This window comes from Schistocerca nitens, chromosome 1 (genome assembly GCF_023898315.1).
Source record: "Schistocerca nitens isolate TAMUIC-IGC-003100 chromosome 1, iqSchNite1.1, whole genome shotgun sequence".
In the NCBI taxonomy this organism is placed as follows: domain Eukaryota; kingdom Metazoa; phylum Arthropoda; class Insecta; order Orthoptera; family Acrididae; genus Schistocerca; species Schistocerca nitens.
Window position 1 is genome coordinate 1,020,555,902 of NC_064614.1, and position 6,327 is coordinate 1,020,562,228.

General features: G+C 43.1%; 1 pseudogene; it reads right to left on the bottom strand.

The window, feature by feature from the left end:
* Nucleotides 1-409: 409 nt before the first annotated feature.
* LOC126208809 (5S ribosomal RNA) lies at nucleotides 410-526 on the bottom strand (annotated as a pseudogene).
* Between the last annotated feature and the right edge of the window lie 5,801 nt (nucleotides 527-6,327).

Below are 6,327 nucleotides of genomic sequence, written 5' to 3' on the forward strand. Positions count from 1 at the left end.
CTGCTGATGACGAAATTCAACTGCAAGAATTCTAAGAAAATCATGTCATGTCTGAAACATATTGTTATCACAGACTCTCTTATGAACTTTGATGAGAAACTGATTACTTTGAAACTAAAGTTGGTCCCTGTGAAATTCAATTAAAGAAGAAATATGTTTTCTACACTATTTGGTTTACGTGGGTCTCACTGCATAATGCAGTGGAAACTAGTCTCGTACCTACAGCACTCCGTCTTCAGGCCACAAGTGGCCCATCGGGACCATCCGACCTCCGTGTCATCCTCTGTTGAGGATGCGGATAGGAGGGGCGTGTGGTCAGCACACCGCTCTCTCTCTTTGACCGGAGCCGCTACTATTCGGTCGAGTAGCTCCTCAATTGGCATCACAAGGCAGAGTGCACCTCGAAAAATGGCAACAGCGCATGGTGGCTGGATGGTCACCCATTCAAGTGCCGGCCACGCCCAACAGCGCTTAATTTCGGTGATCTCACGGGAACCGGTATATCCACTGCGGCAAGGCCGTTGCCGGTTCGTACCTACAACGCATCTTGATAAAAGAGCTCTAAAATCTAACTACTGATGTGAGATACGCAAAGGTGTATTGCGTTCTCCAAAAACATTGCTATCATTCTTGGTTCATAATTTTTGAAAATTGTATCAGATAAAGGAAAAATTAATTAATTATGTAGACGTGGACAATGATCCTGAGTCAAATGAACTCAATACCTGTTTCATATGATTTGACTTCATAACATTTAATGAAAATTCAATAATAATTAAGCTTTCTCTGAAATCACGTAACTATAATCCAGTAATTACAAAAATTCAACTTCACGTGTATAGTCTTTCCTTAAACCAAATTCCAAAATCTAATTCTGAAATCCATCTCTCTCTCAGTTGTCGATAAATGCTAAGAAAGAAACTGAAAAACAAAAAGATTCTTGATCTTGAATGTCTGACTGTCCGAGAATGCTCCATTATCAAACCACTGACGCAATTAAAACAAACTTGATGATTACTTGTAATTCTTTCTTCACAGAGAGTATAATTGTATCAACGTCAAAGTCAATTATTTTTTATGCACAATCAATTTTCCAATAATCCATAATGTAATTCCCGAAAATCTCCATTGTTCACTGCTTACTGCTACTAATCCTAAACTTGGCTGTTCACATCCAACACCAAAGCTCAACAGTCGGTCACCTCTCCTCTCCTCGCAATCAAGAGATAGATCTTGGGTACATCTCCACAGAGCAATGATCACCTCAAACTCACCTGTGTGCCGCGTAGCTTCGCTGCCGTGGCTGAACGAGCATGTCTAAGCCATTTCTGACGTCTAAACTAGAAAAATTCCTAAGAAAATTTATACAGACACCTCTCAATATCATCTGTAATCCTATGAAAATTTAGACACACACCTTTCAATACCATCTGTAAAAAGGTTCAAGAGGTTGACATCAATTGGAACATCTTTAGGCGCACATGGTACGTAAACGAACGCATACCTCCTATTTCACCATAAACTATGAACATGTCCGGTTTTTTTTTTTTTTGTGTTGGGAAGCACCATCTTCCAAGAATCTCATACTACTTCCACTATCAGACAATAAGTAACAGCTCCATAGCAGTGAAATTGTAAGGTACACCCAATCCAATGTAAACAAATATCATCGGCTAGCATCTAAGCAATAGGATGGAACAAACATATGTGTTTACAACGCCTACGATACGTTGACTCTTAAACTACTTGCGAGGTCTTCCGGCGACAAGCATAACTGACATCCTAATTTACGCTACCTTATGATTTTACAGACATCAGGTATTTGTTGTAAAAATGTGCACTTTCGTCAGCTTCTCAAAATCTGTGTATTGGCTCTAAATACGCGCCTTTGAAAACAATTTAACTATATGAAAAGCACTTATCGATCGTGCATACCATGTCTTAAATATCTGCGGTGCAAATGTTAGGTGATTCACTCTCTCTCTCTCCTTGGGTGTGTGTGTGTGTATTACCAATTCTTACATACCACTTTTTACACATTACAGCAATAGAAATTCTTCTGTGGAATTGACGGAGTTGTCAAGGAGAAACTTTTTCAGTTTGCTTTCAAATTTTGCTTCACTACTGGTCAGACTTCTTACATCACTGGGTGCGCTATCAAAAATTCTAGTACTGTGCACCGCTTTTTGTGCTGAATACAATGTTACTGCTAAGCAATGAATGTCTTTTACCTTCTGGTATTCTAATTTAGTACGTAATTGTTGCAGTGTGTTGTTTACGTCAAACGTCATGAGCGATAAATATACTGTGAAGCAGTAGACAGAACGTCCATCTCACTAAACAGATGTCTACAACATGATCGTGGCTGAGCACCACATATTATTCTTATAGCACGTTCTTGAGCAATGAGGTCTTTCTTTCTCAGAGGTGAGTTAAACCCAGAACATTATTGCATACAACATTATTGAAGAAAAATAATCAAAATATACCAAATTACTGATTTGTTTCTACCCAAATTTGAAATGATCTCAAGGGCAAATGTGGCTACACTAAATAGTTTTAAATTCTTCATGTGTGTGGCCATACGGTCCGCAGTTGCTTTACAATTCTTGAGGGTATCGTCGTTCCCTCGTTGCAGTTACGGTTTTTTTCGCCATATGCGTTTGGATTTAATGATGTAAAGCATCATCGGTGGTCTTTAATTGAGTTAGATATTGATTTGCTTTAAGATCGAAAAATAGTTCTTTAACAATATGCTGCTTTTTACTTACCGTGATTTCGCTTAATTTCTTGCCTACATCCGGAAATGCCGTCTGCTAGCATATCGATGATGTTTTTCTTCTAATAGACACCGATAGCTGTTGTCTAATTTTTAGTGACTCTGCAGCACTATGCATTTTTTTATGTTTTACACTGCACAGCTTTGTTTTAGTAGTCCCAAAATGTGCTTTCTCCTGGTTAAATTCTCATCAACGTGAACACCAAAAATTTTTGAATTTTCTACCCTGTTTATTATTTCCTCGCCATGTGTTAGATTTATCATTGACGCAGTTCCTCTAGATGTACAGAACTAAATAACGTGTGTCTCGTTTTAAAATTGGAGGCCAGACTATTTGCAAAAAATCACAAAACGAGACTTTTAAGAACATTATTTATCATTTCTTCTGTTCGTGCATACCTGCGTGGACTGATAATAATACCAGTGGTATCTCACTGGTTCTTCGATCTATCTATCTAACTTTCAACTTTCTTGTACAGTACCAAATGTCGAAACCTTCTATTCGCTTCTCGTTTGAACTGCTTATCGTCCACGTGTCACTCCAGTACAAGGCTACACTCCATATGAATGACCTCAGAAAAGACAGGCTACGATCTAACGTTATATCGTTACGTTCTATATTAACATTTCAAAAATACTTTTCTTGCTGTTGTCTGTCTGAATTTTACATCGTCTTCAACCATTGCCAATTAATTTGTTTCCCAATTAGCAAAACTTTTAACATCTCGTTACCTAATCTAGTTCATTCAGAATACCTCGCTTAACTATTCCATATCAAGTGCACAAGGGAAATGTGGTCCTTGGAACGTAAATATGATGTTACAGTAGTTGTTTCGGTGGCACCTCTGTTGCTCAGAAATCTGGACTGCCTACATATACTGCGTGTGTGTTCCGGCTTTGTTATTGGTTCTCCGCGTCATTGCCCCTTCATACCATTCGACAGAAGGTCTGCCTTTGTTTCATTCAAACACATATTCTAAAGCAAAACAATCTGGCGTATGAATAACACAAGTCGATAAGTTATATATTGCTATAGTTTAGAGTTACGTGTAAAGAAAAACTGAAAGGAGTTCGTAGAATAATGCGGCAATTGATAGAGAAATTTGTGTCTACTTTCTTTCGGAACACACAGTCCCACTGCGCAAAATCGTCTTCCACGATATAATGCATTTCTGATGCGGAAAAGGACTTTCTGGCAAGAGTAGTCAAAACAGTCTTGCTCTCACAAAAAATATTTTGATCTGGATTCACCGATAAGCCAAAATGATATTATCACGATTCTATCAAACAAAAAAATTTTCAGTATCAATTGGTATGTGAAGGGGGAGGGTGATAAAATGCGTATTATTTACTTGGTGCAGACAACCTTGTGCCTTTCTAATTTATCACAAGAAGTGGTGGTTTGTCATATAGTTAGTGTTAATATTTCTAACAGTGTTGATAAAGTCTTGTCAGAGAACACAAAGCAACTGAACTCAGTATACACTTTAAATTCTCCTATGCCAGAAAAGGAAAATAGGATCCAAGTGTTAAAGATAAATTTAGATGGTGAAATCCTATGTTTACCAGCTATACATAATTCTGAGGAAAATCAACTTTTAAAAAGCTAGTTAAGGTATTGTAGTGGACTGACAAGGCAGCCAGTCCACAGAGACGGGTAGCCGAAAGGGCACACGTACACACACGCCGACTGGCGCGAAGTCTGGAACAGGATACGTGATGAATGTGATAAAGAAAAGAACGTAGCTACTAGAACACTTAACTTTTATATCGTCCTTTGGTGTACAGCATTCTTGATGATACAAGTGAGGTGTACAGCATTCTTGATGATACAAGTGAGACTGAGATACATGCAGTGGTACAAATGGCGCCTTGCTAGGTCGTAGCCATTAACTTAGCTGAAGGCTATTCTAACTGAGAGAAAGGCTTCGTACGTTTAGTCGCTAGCAATGTCGTCCGTACAACTAGGGCGAGTGCTCGTACGTCTCTCTAGACCTGCCGTGTGGTGGCGCTCGGTCTACGATCACACAGTGGCGACACGCGGGTCCGACATGTACTAATGGACCGCGGCCGATTTAAGCTACCACCTAGCAAGTGTTGTGTCTGGCGGTGACACCACAGGTATCACATGTATAAAGAAGCAAGAGATACAGCATTGCAACAAATCGGCGAACGGTCGTGTGATAAGGCTTCCGCCCGCCGTGAGGAGGACCCCATGTTGACGTATGCGATGGGGTGGGGAGCCTAACAACAGGCGAGGCTGTGCCACCCGCACCCTGCAATTCGGTCCGAGGGGAGCTAGGAAACGCCTGAAAACCTAGTCCAGGGTGCACGTCAACATGCGGTGTATGCGCCCGTAATGAGACAGGAGGGGCCGAAGGGTCGACCTCCATGTGGTCGGGGCACCCGACGGGCGAAGACGACATCTGGTCCGGAGCAGGCAAGAGTTCCATTGCGGAGTACAGCTGGTCACGTGAAGCGATCGGCGGCGCGCGACCCAGGGAGGCGCTGGGTGGCTGCAGCCAAGCGTCCACTGCGGGCGGCGCCGGCGGGAGAACAGGCGGCGGCGGCGGCGGCAGCGGCAGCGGCGCGTCGCCATGGGGCAAAATGGAAGGCATCGTCGGTAACACCTGGGGATGAGGCGAGCCAGTAGATGGGTCCCCAGGGCGCTGACCGGACGGCACCGTCGCTGAAAGCAGACGGGGAGCGGCAGAACCCGGGCGACGACAGAGGCGCAGCTGATTGAGATGCCGACGCACCTCACCAGAGGCCCCCAAAACCAAATACATCGCGCGGCCGAGGCAGCGAAGAATGCGCCCTGCGAGCCAATGCCGTGAACCTCGATAGTTGCGATAGAATACAACGTCGCCAGGAGCAAAAGCCGGAGTCTGCCGCTGCACAGGAACCTGATGCGGCGGATACAGCAAAGACATCAAGGTTCGATGAGGACGACCATGGAGCAACTCAGCCGGCGAGCGACCATCGCGGGGCTGAGAGCGATACGAAGATAAAAAGAGCAACAAAGCGTCCTTCCGAGAATGCGACTCTTTCAACTTCAACATCTGTGACTTGAAAGTACGGACCAATCTTTCAGCGGCACCATTTGACTGAGGCGAAAACGGCGCGGATGTCAGATGTTGAATACCATTGGCCTTGCAGAATGACTGAAATTCTGTGGACATGAATTGTGGGCCATTGTCGGAAACAATAGTCTGTGGAAGACCTTCAAATCAAAAAATAGCAGACAACGCTTGGATTGTGGCAGAAGACGTCGTGAAAGATATCTGGACAACAAAAGGAAAATTACTGAAAGAATCGGCCACAACCAACCATCGAGCATTCCAGAATGGATCGGCAAAATCTATGTGCAAGCGTTGCCAAGGGGAAGTGGCTTTCGGCCATGCAAAGAATTTCCGTGGCGGTGCGGATTGTTGTTCGGCACACGCCATGCAAGAAGAGCATATATTCGTAATCGCAGCATCGATTCCGAACCAAGTACAGTGCTGACGAGCAAGTTGTTTCGTGCGCACTATACCCTAATGTCCTTG